Source organism: Gracilinanus agilis, chromosome 2, assembly GCF_016433145.1.
Source record: "Gracilinanus agilis isolate LMUSP501 chromosome 2, AgileGrace, whole genome shotgun sequence".
NCBI classification, from domain to species: domain Eukaryota; kingdom Metazoa; phylum Chordata; class Mammalia; order Didelphimorphia; family Didelphidae; genus Gracilinanus; species Gracilinanus agilis.
In genome coordinates, this window is record NC_058131.1 from 713,296,794 (window position 1) to 713,322,820 (window position 26,027).

The following is a 26,027-nucleotide window of genomic DNA, read 5'->3' on the forward strand; positions in this document are numbered from 1 at the left end:
TGAACAAGGTGGACAAATTCTTTGCTTATAGTATATTTTATGCATTTCTGTGTTTCTAAACTTTTTTTGTGCTGTCTGCTGGCCTTCCTGTGTCATCTGTAGCTTCTAGAAAACTCCCTCCAAAAATTCCTATTCATTTTCTTATTCTAATCTGCAATATATTGAACCTATGGTGGGGAAAGTCAAAATGTGCAAGGGACATGTATGTATGTACACACACATGTATATGTTTATATATGTACATATAAAGTGTATGTTTATAACTCATGCACATGTTTATCATTGGATTCTGACAGTGCTTTTAGTTCACATTGCACAGTTAGATGCGTTTCATTCTTTATAATCTATTTTGGATACATTGTCTCACTTGATGTATTCAACAACTTTTTAATAATGGGCAAATGCATATTTGTCTCTCTTCAGAATAAATAATATAATAGAGGTGGCAAGAGATTAAATGACTCAAGACTGGAAAAATTACTCAAATAATCATAATTGTGAGTGTTTGTTTTACTGTGCATCTATTTCTTGGGGGTTAGGAGTGTGTGTGTATATAAAATGGTAAGAAAATACAAGAGTAGAGCAGAGCTATGCTGCTTACTGTTTAGAGATCCAGGCCTTCAGAAAGGAAGTCCTGTGTTCAAATTTGATCTCAGATACTTTCTAGTTATGTAAACCTGGGCAGGTCACTTAACTCCAGTTGTCTTGCCCTTACTGCCCTTCTGCCTTGGAACTGATACCTAGCATCAATTCTAATACAGAAGGGAAGGGTTTTTATAAAAAAGAAACTATGTAGTCACCGATATTGAGCCCAAACACATCTAAACCCTTTCTCAGGGAACAAAAACACAACCACAGCCACAGTGGCCACAGCAATAGTAGCAGATGTGAATACTGAGCTAACCCCAGAGATCTTTGAAATAATTTGGTGAAAAAGATGCTGGTGGACAAGGACTGTCCTGATGGTTTTGTAAAGAAAAGGCAATATAAACTGTAACTACAGACCAATTAATTTGACATCAATTTTTTTTAACTTTAAAAGTAGTTATCAAAAGTATAATTAGTAAATATCAAGAAAATAAAACAGTAATCAGAATGGAATGGGACAGTTTAACTTCCATGATTTCTTTTTCAATGACCAGATGTCAACAATTTATATTTACCATTGACATTTATATGGGTAGTAAGATTCTCTTGAAAGTTTTAGTAAAGTTTAGAGGATACACAGAGTCATAAATAGTCAGACACACATATATGTATATACACATACATTTATATGTCATATGTCATATGCCAACATTCATTCAAATCAAATCTATCAAATAAATTCATATTACAGAAATTTTATTATACATAGAATTCTGAAAGAAATTTTCATTCTACAATACACTTACTTAAACTTTACTGAAAATTAAATTTTTTTCTCTCTTTACTCCTACCCCTCTGCTTGGTGCTCCATGATCTCTCCTCCCCTCTTCTCCAACAAAAGAAAATGAGAGATAAATTTTACTCAATTTTTTTGTCTTTGGTCCTCTCAATTATTTTGTGAACTCCCTGAAAGTAGGATCTTTTATTTACCTTTCTTTTTATCTCTAGTGCATAAAGTATAGTGCTTGACATACAGTAGGTGCTTAATAAATATTTGCTGAAGGAGATAAAGGGATGGAAAGGATACTTTTTTCTTCCTTCTTGAGATATAGTAAAATTTATTGGGGAACAATAAAGTCAAGTCATCAAGCTTGGTGTCAGCAGCCCTAGTTCATGCATTTCCTAACTATAAATCAGGAATAAGCCACTTCAGCCTTTAAGCATCTTAATTAAATTACACTGAAAATGAGTAGAATGACACATATTTAGTTTAATTTACTGAATTGTGATAAAAATTCCTATTAGAAATCTAGAAATTCTATAGAATGTTTTGTCCCATAATTCCAGAATAATCCTGGATTTGAATGAAGGTTGTTGTTGTTGTTGTTGTCGTTAATATTATTATATGCTAAACTCATTAAGTTTTGAGTCAGAGAAAATTCTCTGAACAAAATTCCTTTCTAAGTTTTCTGAATGCAGGTAAAACTTTCAGAATAACCAATGTAATTTTCCAGTTAAAGTAACCAGAGTGTAACAAATAAAAGCAGGCCTGCTTTCTCTGCTTTCCAAATTCAAAAATAATCACTTGCAGTCCTAGACTCCTGTGCACAGAGATAGGCATATTTAAAGTAAGCAAGGGAAAATCCTATAAAAACTTAATACATATAAAGCAGAGTTTTTAAATCAATGTTATATTTCATTGTGAGTCATGGTCAGAAATGAAGTGATCTTCCCTAGCGACTTTCTCAAGAAGATGTCAATATTCACAGTGAAAGTCACATATTGATTTCCAAGGAGAGACGGTTGCACTGAGATGACAGATAAAACACAATAGACATTTGATCTATGGAATCCAAAATGCGAATCAAAATCACATCAACTCCTGTGCACCAAAATTTCCCAATGTATCCTAGGCCCTACAAAAGTAACCAGGCCTCTAAGTTACCTTTTTATCACTCCCAAACATACTTAAATGAAAAATCCACTGAAGAAATTCTTGGCCATTAAAATTTAAGACTCTCTAATAATAATGAATCTGTTTAGTAATTCTTTCATACAAGGGATGTCAAATATGTTAGACTCACTTGTAATAGGAAGTCAGAATCAGTTTGGGAGAAAAAGTTAGGAAAGAATCCAAATGGATAACTCACTTGTAGCATAGTGGGATTCTACAGATTTCCTAATCCTTGACCATTTTTACTTTGAAAGGCAGAAGAAAATAAAGAAGAACAACCATTTAAATTTTCATTTGTTGTAAACAGAGAAAAATGAATTTTTCTATAAAAATATTACTTGGTGTCACACCTGTGTATTGCTATCATATTATTTTGCTCCCACCAATAGTATCTTTCTTGTTCATCTATTTGGTCAAAAGGAAGGAACGTGATTGTCTGACCTTGAACACAGAGCACTCACAAAAAATTACTCTGTATTTATTCTAAAAATCTAATAATTATAGTGAAAGAAGTTTAAAAATACTATTTTTGCATTCCCGTGCTTTTAAAATGCACTTAATATGATATCTAATTGAAAACCTGATTAGATATTTTTCTTAAAACTGTGCAAATAAAAATAATAAAAATCAAGATTTGTAAGAGAACTCGTCAATTAAAAATATATTTTCTAATTGTAATTTTCATCATGTTTTGTTGTATATTACTGATTGTTATTAAGTTATTGGTCACACTAAAGAAATTCGAGAACCCAAACTAAATACAACTCACTTATTTTATTTTTGAAATATCTCTTCCATATTCTTTAATTATTTAGTAATTATTTGTTAAGTTGTTCTTATGGCCAAATTTCTTTGCTAGGCATGGGAAATACTATGATGAAAATGATCATGTCCTTCCATTAAGAAATGTTCTACAAAAAGAAATGGCCAAATAGAGATATTTGCAAATAAATAATTCATTTATATATTTAAATTAAATTTAAATAAATATTAATTAAAGAATAACATCAATAATATGGTACAAGGCAATTTTGGAGAGGGAAATCACTCAAAACAAACAGGGAAAATTTTAAAAAAAGGTTTCATATATGAGGTGGATTTTTGTGAATATTATTATCATTATGATAGCTAACATTTAGAAATCGCAATTCATGTGCCAGCATTGTGGTAAGCACTTTAAAACAATTATATCATCTGATCCTCATAACAAACTAGGGGAGTAGGTGTTATTATTCCAATTTTCAGGTCAGGAAACTAAAACAAACCAAAAAAATGTTAAATAAATGATAGAGGCCAGAGTTGAATTCAGTCCTTCTTGACTCCAGGATCACTACAGTAACCATTGTGCAACCTCACTGCCCAAGAAAAATGCATCAAAATGTAGGAATTTCAAAGATGAGAGGTGAAATCAACTTCCAGAAAGAAAGAAAATTAATGAACTCAGAATGAAAAATAAAGCATACTTTTAAACTTAAAAATATTCTTTTTTTTACTGTGTTTTCTTTTGCAACGTGGTTAACATGGAATTATGTCTTGCATGACTTCACATATATAATCAATACCAAATTGCTTGCCATCTCAGAGGGTGTTGAAGGGACAGAAGGAGGGGAACCAATTTGGAGTGATTTTTTAAATGGATGCTACTTCTGTATAAGTAATTGAGAAAAGTTTAATGAAACAAAGAAACAAACAAATACATACATACATACATACATATATATATACACACACACACACACATATATATATATTCACAACTATTGAGAGTTACGTAAGGCGAGCACTCCAGTGATGGAATACTGCTTATGCAAAGATAAGCCAGCTGCAGATAGACAAGCATCTATAGGGACAGAAGTAGGAAAATTTAGATGGTTTTCTGTATTTTGAGGAATTAACAGGAGTTTGGGAAAACAGGCTGGGCCTGATTTTGAAGAGTTGTAAATCTTGTACTGAAAGTTTAATTTTTTTTAAAAATAGGTCATGAAAAACCACTACAGAGCCATAGTGAACAGAGTTCTGGGCCCAAAATCAGTTAGGCCTAAATTCAAATCTAGCCTGAGACACTTACTATCTGGGTGAACCTAAGTAAATCTCTTAAATTCTGATTGCCTCAGTTGACTCTTTGTAAACATGGCTATGATAGTACCTACCCTCTCCCTGGATCGATATGAGAATAAAGAGATATTATTGACAAAATATTTAGAAACTTTAAAAGACTATAGAAATGCTATTGTGGTATATCTTTTCCACCTGGAATCTGATCAACATGCTGTTTAATTTAGCTTTTGCTCCTCAAGACTTCTCAAACTCCTTCAGATTTTAATTCCTTGTGATTATTAGAAGGCTGGAGTGTAGAGCACTGAATTTTCTCTAAAGCTTTCCCTTATAGAAGACTGGGCCTGGACATTCCAGATAACTTTTCACTTTTTATCTGAGACTCTGCTTGATTTAAACTCCAAGGAACATATTTTTTTTCAGATGTTTTCAGTCGTGTCCAATATATATATATATATATACACACACACACACACACGCATATATATATACATATATGTGTATATATACACATATATATACATATGCTTGTGTGTGTGTGTGTGTGTATATATATATATATATATACACACACACATATATATATGTAATCTTTCTCAGTTGTGGTACATACCAAAACTTTATCAGTCACAATTGAGATTTATGGAGAAGTGAAATATATATTTAATAAATTCTTCCTACTACATATCTAATGTCAAATCTATACATTTGCTTATTTGCATTTTTGTTTAAGTGTTTGTTTTTCCTTTCATAAAGTCAACTGTCCTTTTAGGCTAATTAATAGAGTCAGTGTATTGGTTTCTTGATTTAAAGAGAAAAGGTAGTTCTATTGGGAAAAGCCAACAAGGAGTGTGAACAACAATATCCGAATTTCATGAAGAGAGAAATCAAACAGGTAGACTTAATGTTGTTATTTTTTTCAGCCAATTGTCATGTAAAGTCAATCTCCTTTCAAGTACTATCACAGAAGATGAATGTGATAAAAAGATTCAACAAAGAAACATAATTTTGTACTTGTATGGTAAAAGATAAAACAGCCTGGAAAGTACAAAGCTAGGGATCATCTTCTAGTGGTGATGTATCAAGAGTTGAACAAAATTAATTAGCCAGCCATTATCCTTGAGCTCTATGGAGTTAAAATCCCAGGGAGACTGAGATTGCTCATACCCATTCTTTCCTTCACCTTCCATTCAAGTAGTATGAATTGGGCATTCAGTATGTAATAATGTGGTATTGGGTCTTGGGAATGCACACAACTACAACAAAAAACAAATGAACAAGAATTCAAGAAATTGTGAGATTACATCCTACACGACAAAGATAGAGGCAAAATCTTTCTAAAAATAATAGATTTAAAATGTGTTTTTTTCATGTAAATGAGGGAAAAAATGAAGTATTACTTTAAAAAGTAATCACTGAAGGAGTAAGGCGAGGAGGGCTAAAAACCAAATGGGTCAGGAAATTACTCATGTTTTAGATACAAATTAAATAGTTACATATGTATTATTGTGTAATATTTTACAGGTGGGAGGCTGGGGCCAAGGGTTATTAATCTCATTACTCCTTGAGTCTATCTCTTTACCTGTCATATGACTTTCTGAGTGGTGATAAGCAAATTATTTTACCTTTTGAGGCAATAAAAATAAAATAATAGGTGAGATAATCTCTAAATTCACTCCTTGCTTTAAAAGTCTATGATTCTATAATACCTAATATTGAGTAAATTTTTGTTAAATTATTTAATGAAATGAAAATCAAGCTGACTTACATGTGCCTAATGAGTTATCATTTTTCATAATGAAAGAGAATAAAATTCTATTATATGTGAGATTATTCACAGACTTTCCTCTTTGCAAAAACTTTTCTCATGGTCAAAATCTCATAATCACTATCTTTTGTAATCTATTTGAGGGAAAAGATTAGAATTTTTTTCACTGTTTAGCATTTCCTATCAATATCACAACATATCCCCCATTGTAGTACCTTCCTTGAAGGAAACAATGAATACTTTTGGTGCCTTTGGTTCAGATTTTCTCCATCTTCAAATAATTAGACATTGATATTAAAACTTTTTAAATTTTTAATTGTTATTTTTATACCCAGAATTTGATTTCATTGGCATTATGAAATTCTTTAGGGAGGAACTCCCTTCTACTAATGTAATTGAAAAAGAATTCCAAAATTTCAAAACGATAAAAGAACTCATCTGACAAAAATCTGATTGGAAAATTGGAAAACAATATAACGGAAACCAGGCACAGACCAATATTCATGACATATAAGAAGATAAAGTCAAAATTAATGCATGATTTGGAAAATAGTGATACCATAAACAAATCAGAGGAATAAGGAATAGAAATAGTTTACCTGTCAAATCTATAGGGAGGGGAAGAATTTATGACCAAACAAGGCATAGAGAACATTAGGAGTTATAACATAAATAACATTGACTACATCGAGTTATTTAAGGCTGGATCTGAATAAATGAAGATGAGACTTTCTAAATGGCCCAGTGGATAGAGTAATGGGCTTATAATCAGAAAGTCTCATCTTCATTTATTCAAATCCAGTCTAACTGTTTGCCTCAGTTTCTCATCTGTAAACGTTCTAGAGAAGGAAATGACAAATCATTCAAATAGCTCTGCCATTAAAAGTCCAAAATAAGGTCCCAGAGTCAGAAAGGACTAAACATCTATTGCTTTATGGGCCTCAATTGCCTCTGTTAATTGTAGCTAGAAAATCAAAACTATCACAATTAAGAATAATAGAATTTTTGGGGGCAGCTGGGTAGCTCAGTGGAGTGAGAGTCAGGCCTAGAGACAGGAGGTCCTAGGTTCAAATCCGGCCTCAGACACTTCCCAGATGTGTGACCCTGGGCAAGTCACTTGACCCCCATTGCCCACCCTTACCAATCTTCCACCTATGAGACAATACACCGAAGTACAAGGGTTTAAAAAAAAAAGAATAATAGAATTGTTTATCCCCTGGGGGGGGGGGAGATCAAACAATTTCACACTGGCAGACTACCTGAGAAGAATTATCTTTTTGGAAAGACCTTAACCTTAACTGGTTTTTGTTTACAGGCAATAAAACAGAGGTCCCAGGTTAAAATGGTTAGAGGCATACCTACAAGAAAATAGATGTCCCAAGGGCTAATTCTGTGAGCAACTACCACCACTCCCTTTCAACCATTCCTTTAAGCCAATTCAGCCTAAAACAGACTTCATTTTCTTTAACTTAATGGAGAAATGAAACTTGACAAAATTGGGAATAGGGTTGATTACAGAATAGAATCACTTATTAAATGATACAACATAATTTTAATTTCCTCAGAGGAAATGAAGGATCACAGGCACAGTTCTGCAGAAAACAGACATCTTACCAATTATTTGCAACCATCAGAACAATTCTTTAATTTCTTTTCTGAAAGTGAAATTAATGCTTCTTAATAGAATATTAGAAGAGGTATATCTATGTTTATGTATACATGTGCATGTGTGTATATGTGTGCTCCTATGACAGCATCTGAATTCTGGGAGATATTTGAGAAATATAACATGCAATCTTAGCCTATGGCCATGATATTTTTAAGGAGAAAAACTAGATTCTTTGAGATCTTTAAAGGACAACTGACACTTTCAATGCATGGACATTTATACAATTAAAAAGAGAAAAGAATCATGATCTATAATCTTATAGTTTCAAAGTTGCGATTCTGTTTTCTAAACTCTTATCTTGGCTACCTAATGAGTTCCTGAATTAAAAAATAAAGCTAATCTATTCCCTGTAGATTACATGCCATATATCACATTATCATTTAATATCTTTCTTAAACTCTTAAAAATAAATAAAAGATAAATGGAGAACTGTATAAATTATATTTGTAATCTTTTTCAAGGGAATAAAGGGAGGTTAATTGAAAGGTTAATTATAAGGAAGTTAATCTATAGGCAACATGTCTAATCTTTGCATTTGGAGAGCTTTTTCCACTGAACTCTTCTAATAAAAGTTTTTAGTTTTGTGAGTTAAAGATCACTTACATGTTGAGTACTTCCATTCATTCCTAGCCAATATAAAATCATTTACTTAGAAATAAGGGAGAAAAGGACAATTCTGAACAAGTCCCTGTTTTATTCCTCTCAGGGTTGGTCCAAGAATATACATCACACAATCTTTTGAATGATCAAATCCCTAAGAAGTGAAAGGCAAAGTTAAGCTCTAGTTTCTCTTCCCTCACTTCTTGTTTCATTTTTATCTTTCTTCTCTCTTTTCTTCCCTTCACTCATTACTTCATTATTCCTCTTCCCTTTTCTCTTTTCTATCCTTTCTCCTTTTTTCACTCCCTTTATTCCTCATTTGTTCATTCTTTTCTTCCTTCTTTCTTTCTCTGTCCAAATTTATCTGTAGCCCAAATTTAAAATGTTTAGCTATCTCAACTGAACCTGATGAATCACATTCTTTATTGATTTTGTCTGGTTCTAGAGAACCAAACATTGTGCAATTCACAGGGGTAAGAAACACTTTTAAGTTTTGCCTGAAGGTATTTTAAATAACTGATGAAGAGAGGCTTTTGTTTTGTTTTGGAAACCCTACCAAAACAAGGAATCTGACCAGTTCCTTGATTAAATTGAATAATCTTATTATCATCATGACATTATATAACTATAGTCTCTGAGATATTTTAAAGCAATTAAAATACAGATACATAAGCATTTTAAAAACAATTTCTACTTTGGATATTCTCCAGCATCCATTAAATCACATGAGATCATGGAATTAAAAACTTCTGCTATAGATATGAAGTAGAATAGCATATTCAAAGGTTCTAGATCCCAGGGTGAATTTTTTCTAGTGTATACATATAATTAATTGTTATAACTCTGATAAACCTAACAACAATAACTAACATTTATATGGTATTTGCACCATATCAAGCACTTTACTGGTATGATCTCATTTGATCTTTATGATAACCCTGGGAGTTAGTTATTATCAGTATTTCCAGCTTAAAGATTAATAAACTGAGAAAAACAGAATTTAAAAGTCTTGATTATGGTCACAAAGCTAGTAAGTGTTTAGGACCAGTTCTGAAGTCAGGCTTACCTGCAATATATTGCATCTCAAAGAAAAAACAAACAAACAAACAAAAACTTGCATAAGCCCAACTTTAACAGTGGGTTTTGATGAAGATACTTATAAATGACTTTGGATTTTGGAATTTTTATAAGGACTTTCTTTTCAAGGTTTCATTAATCCAAGTTTACATTCATGGGAAAAAGGATAATGTTGACAGTGAAAAAGATGAATAGAGCTATATCTAAATCAGACCTGAAATCTAATACATACAAACATATAAATATGCATGCACACACATACATACATAGATAGATCCATATCTCCATAGAGCTATCTATAATTACATCTCTCTTTGGATCTATATCTATGTCTATCACCATTCAAATTCATTGGTACCACTTTCCTGGTTAAGATGGTGGGAAAGAAAAAGCAGCTGCTTGACCTCTCCTAACTGAAGTATATAGGACTCCTCAAGAAGACATAAAAACAAATCCAGACGAACGAAGGGACCCCATAACAGGGCCCAGGATTGAAGGTACGTGGAATCTGGGCATTTCCATGCTATAAAGGGGTGAAACAGCTCTCACTAAAATGTGACCTGACCAACTCCCTCCCCCCCCACACACACACCACCTACAATGCCAAAGCCAGCTCAAAAGATCGAGAGCAAGTTTGGGGCACCCATTAAGTCATTGGCAGCTCACCAGGGCCTTCTGAGATCAGTAAGACTTAAGACCCCAATAGGCTAAAAATGCATGGACCTTGAACACAGACACTGAGCGCAGGTGCAGACTCGGACTCTGAGTACAGGTGCAGACCTTAAGTGGGGACCCAGCACAGAGGAGTGCGTGACTGTTAAAGGAGCTTCAGGCAGAGAAACAAGCAAGGGCACCATCAGGAGGCTTGACCCCGAAAAACACTAAACCTGAGACCTCAGGAGCCTAAAGAGCATTGTTGTGAGGAAGATTAGATTAGTTAGTTAATTAAGTATTAAGGTTGACCTAGAAGGAAGGAACTGGAGCTCGGAATTCCAGGATGGAATGAGGGAGCAGGAAGAAGTGACTTGTGCTCTGGGAAGGACTCCATTGGGGGTTAACATAAACTGTGGTTAGCCCTGGGAGCACTCAGAGTAAAAGGATATCCTGTATCCTGATTTTCCCCTGGGATCCTGCGTGGTGGCATCTAGAAAAGAGAGAAGATCAACAGTCTTGTGCCAAGGAAGAGGTGGAGTTTGAGATCTGGTGGACAGCTTTTCAAGCAAGCCCTTCCTACTTGGTACCTGAGACCACCTTGTCTCTTGGCATCCAGAGATCATCAGTGGATTGCAGTGAGAATCCCAAAGCCACAAAGGTCCTAGCTGAGCTGTTCAAACTTGGCAGATTCCAGGTCTGAGGCAGTCACCCAGAGACTCCACTGCTCCTTGGGCCCTGTCAGTTTAGATTACTAAGTTAGTGTAGAAATAAGTCTTTCCCTTTCCCTGTGGGTTTAATCATTAGATTTAAGGTTTTAGAGTAGATATCCCCTTCCCACCTTTTAGTTGTTCATAATTAAAACCAGTTATATCCTGTTACCTTGTCTGTTGGATTCAAAGCCTCTGGCCCAGGGGAGTGGAGAGGTCAAAAAAGGGAGGGGAGAAAAAGAGGGAGGGAATTCATTAAGCCTTAAAAATAAAAAGAGGGGAATAATAAGGGGGGGTAGAAAGGGAAGTAAATCAAGGGAGGGGACAAGGGTTACATGGTTAAAGCAAACCACTGGTTTAAAAGGAAATAGTGTAACAAAAAGGGGTAGAACCAATCTTCCTAATAAACATTGATGTAAAAATCTTAAATAGAATACTAGCAAAGAGACTCTAGGAAGTGATCAAGAGGATCATCCACCATAACCAGGTGGGATTTATACCAGGAATGCAAGGATAGCTCAACATTAGGAAAACCATCCACATAATTGAACATATCAACAATCTAACAAAGAAAAATCACATGATTATCTCAATAGATGCTGAAAAAGCCTTTGACAAAATACAACACCCATTCCTACTGAAAACACTATAAAGTATAGGAATAGAAGATCCTTTCCTAAAAATAATAAACAGTATATATTTTAAACCATCAACAAGCATCATGTGCAATAGGGATAAATTAGGAGCCTTTCCAATAAGATCAGGTGTGAAACAAGGATGCCCATTATCACCTCTATTAATTAACATTGCAATAGAAACACTAGCAGTAGCAATTAAAGAAGAAAAAGAAATTGAAGTTATTAAAATAGGCAATGAGGAGACTAAGCTATCACTCTTTGCAGATGATATGATGATCTACTTAAAAAATCCTATAGAATCAACTAAAAAGCTAGTAGAAATAATCAACAACTTTAGCAAAGTTGCAGGATACAAAATAAATGCACATAAATCATCAGCATTTCTATGTCTTTCCAACACATCAAAGCAGCAAGAAGTAGAAAGAGAAACAACATTTAAAATTGCCCTGGACAATATAAAATAGTTAGGAATCTATCTACCAAAACAAACACAGGAATTATATGCAAACAACTACAAATACAAAACACTCTCCAAACAAATAAAACTGGATCTCAACAATTAGAAAACCATTAATTACTCATGGGTAGGATGAGCTAACCTAATAAAAATGACCATTCTACCCAAATTAATTAATTTACCTATTTAGCCATACCTATCAAACTACCAAAAAACTTCTTCAGTAAATTAGGAAAAACTATAACAAAGTTCATTTGGAATAACAAAAGGTCAAGAATATCAAGGGAAATAATGAAAAAAAATGTGAAGGAAGGGGGCCTCGCAGTACCAGATATTAAACTGTACTACAAAGCAGTAGTCATCAAAATGGTATGGTACTGGCTAAGAAACAGAAGGGAGGATCAGTGGAATAGACTTGGGGTAAGTCATGTCAGCAAAGCTGTATGATAAACACAGAGAGCCCAACTTTTGGGACAAAAATCCACTATTTGACAAAAACTGCTGGGAAATTTGGAAAACAATATGGGAGAGATTAGGTTTAAATCAACATCTCACACCTTACACCAAGATAAATTCTGAATAGGAGAATTACTTGAAAATAAAGAGGGAAACTATAAATAAGTTAAGTGAACACAGAATAGTGTATCTGTCAGATCTCTGGGAAATGAAAGATGTTAAAACCAAGCAAGAGTTAGAGAAAATTACAAAATTAAAATAAATGATTTTGATTATATTAAATTAAAATGGTTTTGTACAAACAAAATAATGCAGCCAAAATCAGAAGGAAAACAAATTGGGAAAAATATTTATAAGAAAAAACTCTGAATGGGTCTAATTACTCAAATATATAAAGAGTTAAATCAATTGTATAAAAAATCAATCCATTCCCCAATTGATAAATGGACAAGAGACATAAATAGACAATTTTCAGCTAAAGAAATCAAAACTATCAATAAGTACATGAAAAAGTGTTCTAAATCTCTAATAATTAGAGAAACGCAAATCAAATCAACTCTGAGGTATCACCTCACACTTAGCAGATTGGCTAAAATGATAGAAGGGGAGAGTAATGAATGTTGGAGGGGATGTAGCAAAATTGGGACATTAATGCATTGCTGGTGGAGTTGTGAACTGATCCAACTATTCTGGATGGTAATATGGAACTCTGCTCAAAGGGCTGTAAACGAATGCTGCCCTTTGATCCAGCCATACCATTGTTGGGTTTGTACCCCAAAGAGATCATAGATAAATAAACTTGTACAAAAATATTTATAGCCGTGCTTTTTGTGGTGGCAAAAACCTGGAAAGCGAGGGTATGCCCTTCAATTGGGGAATGGCTGAACAAATTGTGGTATATGCTGGTGATGGAATACTATTGACCTCAAAGGAATAATAAACTGGAGGAATTCCATGTGAACTGGAAAGACCTCCAGGAATTAATACAGAGGGAAAGGAGCAGAGCCAGAAGAACATTGTTTACAGAGACCAATATACTGTGGTAAAATAGAATGTTGTGGACTTCTGTGTTGGCAGCAATGCAATGAACCAGGACAATTCTGAGGGATTTATGGAAAACAATGCTACCCACATTCAGAGGAAGAACTACAGGAGTGGAAACACAGAAGAAAAGCAACTGCTTGAACACATGGGTTGAGGCAGACATGGTTGGGGATGTAGACTCTAAGGACCACCCCAGGGCAAGTATCAATAATATGGATATAGGTCTTGATCAATAACACACGTTAAAACCAGTGTAAATGTGCATCAGCCATGGGGTGGGGGGAAGTTCTGGGGGTGAAGGGGAAAGTAAGGGCATGAGTTATGTAACCATGTTAACTTTTCTAAAAAATAAATATTATTAAATGTTTAAAATAAATAAGCCATTTCAAAAAAATCATTGGTACCCAATAAAGCCCAGATTAATATTTTTACCAAAAAATTACTTAATTGTAATCCTTAAAAATCCAGAATTCCCAGATTAGTTATTATAACATGTTGGGGCAAGGAGCACATAATCAGGAAACATTTCTCAGATGCCTTGGGAGCATTATATTTTCAGGGACAAACATGGACCTGAATATCTTGAGATTTCCCACTACACTACAGAAGGTGATATACTTCTATAGTTTTTTAGAAAAAACGGGATGGACAACATATGGTCATATGAGTTTACTTAAGCTTAAGCCATAGTCACAGATGCTTTGGTGATTAAGAGGTATTTAAAAGGTTATTGTCCAGTCTAGGACAAGAATAAATCTGGGGTTTCTTAAAGCCAAGGTAGTCAGAGTCAAAGCTAATGTGATGGAAAATTCAATGGAAATTAGATTAAGTGGCAAGGAATAGCAACCAATAATTGGCATTTGTTGGTAATTAAATATTACGTACCAATATTGTTAAGCACTGTGGATAAAAAGTGTGTAAAAATTTTATATTCTTTTTTAAATACTTTCTTTTATTTAATTAATTAATTTAAAACATTTTTCCATGGTTACAGGATTAATGTTCTTATCCCTCCCCTCCTCCCAATCCCTCTCATAGCCAATGCAGAATTCCACTGGGTTTTACATGTGTCACTGATCAAGACCTATTTCCATATTATTGATAGTTGTACTAGGGTGCTCATTTTGAGTCGGTATCCCTAATCATTTTCCCATTCACCCATGTGATCAGGCAGTTGTTTTTCTTCTGTGTTTCTACTCCTATAGTTCTTCTTCTGAATGTGGATAGCATTCTTTCTCATAGGTTCCTCATAGTTGTCCTGGATCATTGTATTGTTACTAGAAGAGAAGTCCATAACAATTTATTTTAACACAGTGTATAATGTTCTCTGTGTATAATGTTTTCCTGGTTCTGTTCCTTTGACTCTGCATCAATTCCTGTAGGTCATTCCAGTTCACATTGAATTTCTCCAGATCATTATTCCTTTGAGCACAATAATATTCCATCACCAACAGATACCACAATTTGTTCAGCCATTCCCCAATTGAAGGGAATACCCTTGAAAAAGCTTATATTTCAATGATATTGACAACATACAAATATGCAGACATACACATAGTAGAGATTAATAAATCCATCATTCATTCATCTCTCTAAAAGTTGACTTTTTTCTTCTGAGCTACCTTTCTTATGAAACAGTATACAAGGAAGATTAAAATAGGAAGAGAAAAAGACAATTTATATGTTTTTAAAATTTCCATGATGCCCCTCATCCAATCCATTTTCAAATGACATTGAGTCATTTCGGTTCAGGAAATATTTATATGATTAAAAAGGCCTGAATATCTTGTTGGGAAGCAAATTATTTTTCTAATTCCTTTCTACAAAGTAAATATCTTGAGGGATAGACTACCAATATTACACATATAAAAAAGGACAGTTCTCAGGGACATCAGTGATACTTGAAACAACTGTCTTATTATCATAGGCTGGGAAAATTTTCTATCCACAAAATATCTAGAAAGTATGTAAAGACCAGGAAATGGTATCTGTCAGGAACAAAAACAATGCATACATTCATAATTCATCAAATTCAGTGACTTCCTATTGCCTTCAGAATATTGCCTTCAAAAATATAAAATGTTCTGTTTGGCTTTCCAAACTATTTATAATCTATGATATATTAATTTGGGCTCTTTCAGCTGGGATTCTGATTCTGATTGGTATTCTGACTGTGTTGGCTTCCTTCCCAAATAAGCTATTGAAACCAATTTAGGAAGGTACTTTAAACATTATATATTTTGGTAAGAAGGATAATGGTAAGGGATTGAGGTATTAGGAGACCCTACTTAAATTGCTACTAATGAAACTCTAACTGTTGGCAATGAAGAATCAAAGATAGCTTCTCTCTGGTTCAGCCTGGCCAGGACTAAACCAGAGTAGGTAAACTGCTGGGAAATCTTCAGCTTCTTCTTCTGTAGATCTTAAGCCTTAACGGTTGAGATATATCCACCCTTTCCACCCTCTTCTTCATCTCCTGCCCACTTCCTGGATCCCCCTCGGGCCCTGGGAAACCTAGATAGCTAGATGATGAAACTCCTAATATCTAGGGGGAGTAGACACAGAGGTAGTAGTCAAGTACAGGTTGATAACGGTATGTGAAGGACAGGAAGAGCTTGCAGAGTAGTGTTTGCAACTCTCTCATTCCAAGACCAGGATCCACACCAATCTCTAGCCTCAGCACAGGTACAAAGACCCAGAACTTCCCCTCAGGGTTCTCAACTGTCCCTCCTTGTCTCTCCCATGCCTCTCTGGGAACATTCTATCCAACTAACTTATCTGTCAATCATTGAATGAACTTCAAGCTCCCAGAGATTCAATATAACATCTAATACCTACTACCTATCTAGTCTTCTCACATTGTACTCTCCAACATATATTCTGTGCAGAGACACTAAGTCCTTGACTGATTCATGAACAAAATATTTTTGTTCTCAAATCTCTAGGCATTTTCTCTGGCTATCCTCCCATTCTGGAACACTCTCCTTCTACTCTATCGACCTTCCTGGCTTCAGGTTCCTAATTAAATTCTACTTTCTACAGGAGGTCTTCCTTGACGCCTATTAATTCTCATACCTACCTTCTATCAATACACATTTAAAAATACTGTATATACTTTGCTTTGCAGGGTTTTTTTCTCCTAATAATCTATAATAGTGGTTCCCAAACTTTTTTGGCCTATGGCCACCTTTCCAGAAAAAAAAAATATTCCTTAGCCCCCTGGAAATAATAATTTTTAAAATTTTAATAGCAATTAATAGGAAAGATAAATGCACCTGTGGCCAGCACCACCCTGCTGGATTGCTGCAACACCCACCAGGGACAGTAATGCCCACTTTGGCAATCACTGATCTATAATCTTCTGGGAGGAAGATTTTTGTGTCTGCAGTGCATAAGACAATGCTGGAATGTAATAGGCATTTAATAAGAGTGAATTAGTTGTTTAATAGGTAGATGATAGAGAAGTAAATGAATGGATGAGTGTAATGGACAATAAACAAATATATGGATACATATATATATATGTATATATATATGCACACACACATTTGACTTATACTATTTTGAGCAAGCCATATATGTGTGTGTGTGTGTGTGTGTGTGTATATATGTGTATATATATATATATTTCATTTAATTTGAATTGTATACATTAATATTCCTGTGACCATGCTGATTTTTAATACCACTTGGGAAGCATAATAGATGAGTCACTATTCCTTTTTAATGGAAATTTTTCTTTTCTTTTCCTTTTAATTTGATTTTCCTTGTTTATTGAACTACGCTTTAGCAAGCTTAGAACAAAGTAGAGACCATTCAGGCAGATGTACAAAGAATGACCCCCATTTACTTCTATCTAGTTTGTATATATCTGGATTATACATAGTTATTTACATGTTGTCTTTTCTCATTAGAATGTAAGGACTTTTAAGATAGGACTGATTGTTTTTCTCTTTCCATTACCACTATCAGTGCAGTGCAAACACATAGTAAGCATTGAATAAAATCTTTTTAAAAACTAAATTGAAATTCAAAGTTACAATGAAATCTATTTTTTAACTTGTTTCTTTCATGAATTGTTAACATCATCTGCCATTAGCAGGACAGTGTTCTCTTTAGGGAAATGAAAAGGACACTAATGATTAATTTGAAAGGATTGTCAGATGAGGAAGATGAGTTCAAAGTATTCAAGGCTTTCATGCCTTTAGCAAGTTCTGTTACTGATAGACCAGTAAACAAGCGTTCCTGCATTTCAATATAGTTACACTGTAAAGGACTAAAATTTCAGAAAATTATTTCTTTCTCATTAATGCAATTCAGCATGGCTCCTATCTTGAGATGTTTCACAAGACTTTCAATTTTAACTAATTAATTAAAACTTTGTTTAAAAAAATCTACCAGCTGGGGCAGCTAAGTGCCTCAGTGGATAGATTGGCAGGTCTGGAGTTGGGAGGACCTGGATTCAAAACTTACCTCATACACTTCTTAGCTGTGTGACCCTAGCAAAGGTAATACTGTTTTCCTAACCCTTACCCTTCTGCCTTAGAGTTGTTACTAAGACAGAAAATAAGAGTTTAAAAAATGTACAAGAGCAATTTAGTGTGGTGGATTGAGTACCAGCATTAGAGTTAGAAGTCCTGATTTCAAATCCATGCTCTTGTATGTCACACTTGTGTTACCTTGGAGAAATTTCTTAATTTTTCTGGATACAAGCCTAACTTTGTCAACTGCACATTTGTGAGGTATTGCAGCTATTTTTTTAATGGAAGAAGGGCAGAAGAACTGAAAAAAGTGTTATAATATTATATATAGTATGTAAAATATATAAAAGTAAAGAAATCTTAAGTTGGAGTCAGAGAATCTAGGTATATTGTTTTCTTTTCTTTTGTTTTGTTTTTCCCTCATGGAGTACTCTAAATTGAGGCCCTTAAATCCTAATATGTACTTGATTCAATTAAGGTATTTATTCTCATTTTTCTTTCATTTCTAAATATGTGATTCTATAATCCTAAGATATATGAATGAATATATATATATATATATATATATATCTCAAACTAGCATCTCAAAATTATTCAAACAATCTCATATTTGGGAAATTTTAAGGTTTTTTTTTTTTTTTTTTTACCTAATTCAAGGAATGTTTTTGCTTAAATTTTGCTAATTCACAGAAATAAAATTCAGGATATTTAGATCTTGTAAGGTATGTAGGAATCACCTACTTCACCCTCTTTAATAGAGAGATGAATGAAAACTCCTATGACTTATACAAGGTTATCCATGAATGATATTGGCCAAGTTGGATAAGCAGTTAGTAATACAATAGGCATTACTTATAATTTTAAGGGAATTATATTTCTCATGATGCATTCCTGTCATCAACATTGAGACATCAGGAGAAGAGACAGAAATAATGACCCAGTTGACTCTACCCTTAAAGAGAGCCTCCACCTTTCTCATATTGATAAACACACCAGTGTACTCTAAAACATACTCAGCTGAAGTATTTCCTCATTTAATATTGATGAGATCTTGCTCCTAGAAAATAGTAATAGCTTTTTCATTGATCACCAGCTTTCCAATCTCAGTGTTGACACTGTCTTTGAACCTGTTATGGGTGGAATCGTATTGAAACATATAAACCATGTAGATGAGTTCAAGGAAAGGGTGACTGATGACCCCAATGTATACTCTGTCTGATTTGAATGAAGTGCTGAAAACCAGGGACCTAATACACCCAAATCAGTGATGGCAAATCTATGAGACACAAGTCAGCACTGACACATGTAGCCATTTTCAAAGACATGTAGCCACTTGCAGCCACATACAGAGAAGTATGGAGCTACATGCTGAGGATGAAACATTTGCTGTAGGGTAGTATAGACATTCTGTGCATTATAGATGACAATTCTACCTATATTAATTTACCTATTTTGGTTTATTAAATACAGTTATATACTACAATTATACATTTTTGTTATTTAAACTATAAATATCGAGAAATTATGTTTTTTTCCCTCAAAGTGACACACCACCTGAGTTATGCTGAGTTATTTGGTGAATTTTGACACACCAAGCTCAAAAAGTTATCCATCACTGACACAAATCCATAGACTTTCATCTTGCCTCAAGGAGGTGTATACAGCAACAGATCCTGCCTTGAAGCTTGGGAAAAGAAATGAGATCCCATATGTTCTTCTTATATTCCTTAAGAGTAATTTTCAATTTTCTCTTCTTAGTATCCCTTACACCAATAAGGCTCTTTTCTCTCAGTATCTCTGTGACTTCATCTCTATCTCTGACTCCATATTCATCACTTTCTGTATCTCTATGAGTCTGTCTCTCTGTATGTCTGTCTCTCATCCTCTTTAATTTATGGACTTATTTATAGAGAAAACAATAAAGATTATTTTCTTCATCAATGTCTAGATCAGCATGTACTTAATAATTAACTTTTAAAGTTGTTTAAATCAATGATAATTTAAATTAAATTATCCGGTGTCACAGGGTCATTATATAATGAAGGTCTCATTCATGTGCAGACTCCAAGAGTATTAAGGTAGAAACATCCACTTCAAAGATGACAGTAGATCTAGTAGAATTATGAGGAATGAAGAGCAGACATTCAGAATTGGTCTGCAATAAGGTTGGGAGTAGCCTTTTTCATTGGTTGTATAGTCAGAATTGACTACTTCTTCAAAATGGTTTGAAAGGAATGGATATGTCTTTCTGTTGCATTCAGCTCTGAGAGAGTGGAGGGCTTTCTTTATTTAAAGCAGTGATTCCCAAAGTGGGAGTCACTGCCCCCTGGTGGGTGCTGCAGTGATCAAGGGAGGTGGTGATGGCCACAAGTGCATTTGGGGGTGGTGAATAACTGTAAAGGGGCGGTGATAGTATGTAAATTATTTGATTTTGCTGGTCCTTAGGTATTTACTGGTATAAAGAAAAGTTTGGAAAAATAACCTCATGATACTTTCCTTATTGAAACCTATGCATTGGAATTCTGTCTCTTTGTATATATATATACTTTTTTTCATTCCTTTTAATTCTCTTTGAAGTAATTGGTTTTGATTTTAGCTAGGATTGGGAGTGTCAGGGATCCAAAATCAGTCTGAGTCTTTCATCCAAACCATCAATAATTTTCTAAGGATAAAGGTTCTTGGGCTTCTTTCCAGTAAATAACCAGCATTAATGATGAGTTTTTCAGTTAACTTACTAGATCTAATGCTTTCAAAAATCTGATTTGTGAGCCTACATAGCCCCTTCTACATCACTACACACTGAAGCCCCTTTGAGCATTTTCTAGGGATTTGTATTTGAGGGGCTGTGGAGGAAATATCTTATTATATTTTGAAGTACACATGCCTTTATAAAAGCAATCAAATAACAGGTAGTTAAATTTAACTTAAGTGCTACTCCTTCAACTGATGGAGAACAACTCCGATGAATGGCAGCTCAAATAGATTACTTTAAACCTAGAATCGTGAAGGGAAGATGTAGTAGACTTGAAACTAATGGAAGTTATAATTAACTATATTACAAATATACAACTTCATATTTTAATCCAACTCCTTAACACTACTGCTTGGGAACCTACCCATGATGCCACAGTATTCAGAAGGTATTTACTTTTTCTTCAATTTTTTGTCTTATTCTCATTATTCAATGAATGATTGTGGGTAAATTATTTGATTTTGCTGGTCCTTAGGTATTTACTGGTATAAAGAAAGGTTTGGAAAAATAACCTCATGATACTTTCCTTATTGAAACCTATGCATTGGACTTTTGTCTCTTTCATTTCATCTGTTCTCCTTGCATCTAACTTTATTTGTTTTGTGTTTCATTCTTGCATGTTATTGTATAAACTGGATAAGGGGTCCAAGGAGGCAAGGAGGAGAAGAAATATAATTCACACTACAATTAAAATGACTACTATTGTTTCAAAAGAAGTTTTATAAATACTTACTATGTAGTGTAATAGGTATAGATTGCACTTGTGCTCTGAACCCCTCACAGCACAGCACTGTCCTCCCTACCCCCTGCATTCTATTCAGAATGTCCATGACTTCCAGCAAAGGCTTTCCCTAACATGCTTACACAAATCTGCTTTTAAACTTTTAAAGCCTATACCTATAACAGTACTGAATGAGTTTCTTTTCTTCTCCTTTGCTGACTCGGGCCCTCCAAAACACTATTTCATTGAGGATATTCTGATGGACTCAGTGGCTATGTCCACATCAAGTCAAATCACTTCTCCAATTTAATATATTTAAATTACATAATCTAATTAACATCATATCTCATTCACATTTTCCTCAGTTTCACCTAGACAAAAGCATTCTAATTATTCCTCATTTTTTCTTAGAGATCTTTCTCCAAATCAGTCAATAAACATTTACTAAGCACCCATAATGTGTCAGACACTGTGCTAAGTGGTAGAGTAGAAAAATAAGCAATAGAAAATCCAGTAGCAAATAGTGCCATTGAGGACCTTAGAGTCCAATGGGGTAAACAACATATAAACATTTCTATACAATGCATCCTTACACACATGTATATATTTCATGCCCAATATGTACAGGTGCTATAAACAAAGTACATATATAATATCTATTTTATTATGTACATATATACACATATGCATACATACCTACTTTGTTCACAGTATTGTTGTGAGGCTCAAGCAGAAGTATATGGTGTACATACAGATATACATACCTGCATGTATACATGTATACTATGTCCATTTATATGTATACATTTATGTACTGCATATGTATATGTGCAGCATGTGAGTATATATAGTTTTTTGTAGATGAATGTGTACACAAGTGTGTATGCATAAGATGCCAATCACTACATGAATACATATGCACACATATACCTATGCACAAATGTACATATATGCATGCATGTCTACATTTATTCATACATTATTATTGCTTCTAGACAATGAAGATCCAACATCAAAAATGAAACAAAGCCTGTACTTTCCTCAAGCCATTCCCATTTTCCTAAAGTAATCAGACTTATTCTGCTAAGTGAGTGCAATGCACACTGCAGAAGAGAGAACTCTTAACAGAAGATCTGTCAATGTATTTCAAGGGGTGGAATCAGAGAGGATTTCATACAAAAATTGTTGCTTGATCTGAGCTGTGAAGCCAGTGAAAAAACTCTAATAGTTGAAGGTAGGTGAGGAGGGCATCATAGGCACGGAGCCCATCTGTTCAAAGGTGCAGAAGGCATGGGAGATGATAGGTATAGTTCAGAGTTCAAACTGCATGCCAGTTGGTCTGAAACAGAGTTCATGTGTGTAAGTAATGATATCTAAGCTTGCCAAGAGCCAGTCTCTGAATGGCTTAGAATGCTAAAGGGAGAAGTTTAAATTTTATCATAGAGGTAACAGGGCTTGAAGGCACTTCAGAGACCATCTAGCTCAACCTTCTTATTTTACAACAGGCATTTTATCTTTTCACTGTGCCATATCCAAATAAGCTTTAAAAACTCCTTTGAACGATGGTGGTAGTGATGTTTGCCATAAATGCATTGCATTCCTTATGTGGGACCATGGGATATAAGCTTTGAGCTAGACTCAATGCCAAATTTAAATTTGGCCTTTCTTTTATATCTTTCAAAATAAGCTTTTTATCTCCTCCCTTACAAAGAAGTTTACAGGTCATTTTAGAGATACTGAGCTCCAATACACTTAAAATTCATAGCTTCCTACTTCCATACAGAAACAGTTTCATACTGTAAAATCCAAGTATGTCTTTTGAAATTAAAAAAAAGACATTTTAAAATAGAGCCCTGAAAACTTAAAAAAATAATTGGACTTTTATTTCATTACATGATTTGAAGGAGGAAGTTAGGCCTTCTGACATATTCCAGTTCTCTTCTCTTCTTCTGCTAGCAGACAGAAAGGGTTCAGGAAATGCTACTCCTTTCATTTGTTAGTTGTGAGATTTTTCTGGCCTGGTATTGATCAAGGATCCTGGGTTTCCAAAAAGATTTGCTGGATCTCTTGAGTTAACCAAAATTTCAAATTGTATGTTTTCCCTCCCTTAGGAAAGAGGTAGAGATGAAAAGATGAATGTCATAATTCAGATTCATTTTCTTCTCAGTCTAGTCAAATGTCAATGTACCATGCATTAATCTTGAGCTGAGGGCCTAGATTTGAGAGCTTCCTCCATGAAAATTAACTTCGGAAACAGTGTCAGGAAAAAGAAATAATTCTAGCTTTGAAGTCAGAGGACCCAACTTCATGTCCTCTCTCTGCTATTAACTATCCATGTGCCTTGGGGAATATCATTGAACTACCATTTGCCCTGACTATATAATATCTAAATATGGATCAGATGCATTTTAAAGGTCACTTCTTGGTGTAAAGCTATGATTTCACTTTCTTTAAGTACTTCCTTTCCCTGAATCACTGTTCCTTCAGTGATCAAATGAGAAAAAAATGAAACGGTGCCACCTTCTAAAGATGAACTATGAGCATTGTTAACTTAATCAAATAAAGACTTAACAGAAATTTTAAAAAAGGTATTTTATTGAAACACTGTGTGCCTGGTGCTGGGACTATCATAATATCATGAGAGAAACATGGCCTGGTACTCTTTGGTTCCTTATGCGCAACCAGATCCAGCTGAAAAGCACTTTCTCATGGTATTAAGAAGGTATTTGTTTTCCATCAATAGAATATAAGCTCCTTGAGCACAAGGATGGTCTTTCTTTCTGTTTGCATTTGTATTCCCAACACTTAACTTTATGTCTGGCAAAGAGACAGGGTGGAATAAATGCTTCCTGACCTAAAAATGACCAGTGACCTTTCAATTCAAGAAAAATCCAGTTTATTCATTTTCTACAGTTAAAATCAAGTTAATATGAGCGTCTTGTACAGTCAAGGGGTTCTGACAAAAAAAAGGCAAAATTGGCTAATCATTTTAGTTAATAAGTATTTTTGAAGTTTTTCTTATACATTAGACACCATGATGAAAACTACACAAGGCTCATTATCATTTTATTTTTTTAAATCCTTACCTTCTGTCTTGGAGCCAATACTCAGTATTGGCTCCAAGGCAGAAGAGTGGTAAGGGCTAGGCAATGGGGGTTACATGACTCACCCAAGATCACACAGCTAGGAAGTGTCTGAGGCCAGATTTGAACCTAGGATGTCCTATCTCTAGATCTGCCTCTCAATCCACTGAGCCACCCAACTACCCCCTTCATTATCATTTTAGCTTTCTTTTCAGATGAACATAAATGAAATGATATGTGACAAGATTGATTTTTCTTTCTTTCTTTTTTTTTTTTGTTTAAACCCTTAACTTCTGTGTATTGGCTCCTAGCTGGAAGAGTGGTAAGGGTGGGAAATGGTGGTCAAGTGACTTGCCCAGGGTCACACAGCTGGGAAGTATCTGAGGCCAGATTGGAACCTTGGACCTCCCATCTCTAGGCCTAACTCTCAATCCACTGAGCTACCCAGCTGCCCCCTGATTTTTCATTTGTTCTTCTTGTTCATTGCCTAAAGTGAGCAATGAAAGCTCCAGGTTTGAGTCCATGTCCTTTTACTTTCAGAAATTTGGAGCATTCAGTAAATGGAACAAGATTCCTAACTGGCTTCTTATCACAATGGACAGATTGAAATTTACAGCTTTCTTTGCTTGAATAATAAAAGATGTTATTCTTTTGGATCAGCCTCTTCTTTATAGTAACTAGTGAAGGAAAGTGGCAGACTACTCTTGTTTCTTTTTATATTCTCTTTTTTTACCTTTTTTTCCATAGTGAGATATATGTGTCTGTGCTCTCCAAGTGTGATAATGTAAATAAATAACTAAAATCATTTTATTAATTGATATTTATTCAATTCCTTGGAGACCACATCTTTAAATATAAATATCCAAACAAACAAAAAACCTTTTTCCCTCTTATATTTGCTGACCACTTAGGTTGTGACAAGTACCCTCAATCTTCATAAATTTTCTTAACTTTCCCTTTACTTTTGTTACTATCCCCAAGTTAACACAGTGGCTGGATAAAAGGTAAGTTCATTTTTTTTCTTTTTTTGCCTTAAAATAAATAGAACACATCTGTTTTAATTTTATTGGCAGGGCCCTAAGGCCCCAACTGGGGAACTGTTTCCAAATGCCTTAGGTTAAAAAAAAAGCAAAACATCCCAATTAACTAATTCTCAAGTTTTTCACCTGGGGAAGGATGCCTTACTGGCAAGAAACAGGCTGCTTTATTTTTTAACTAACTGTGAGGGCCACAATTAGAAAAAAGCTTTTAATCCCTCTCAAAGGGAAAGCATCTCTGCTTTGTGCCTCAAACAATTTCATCTCGTATAAAAATCTCTGGAAA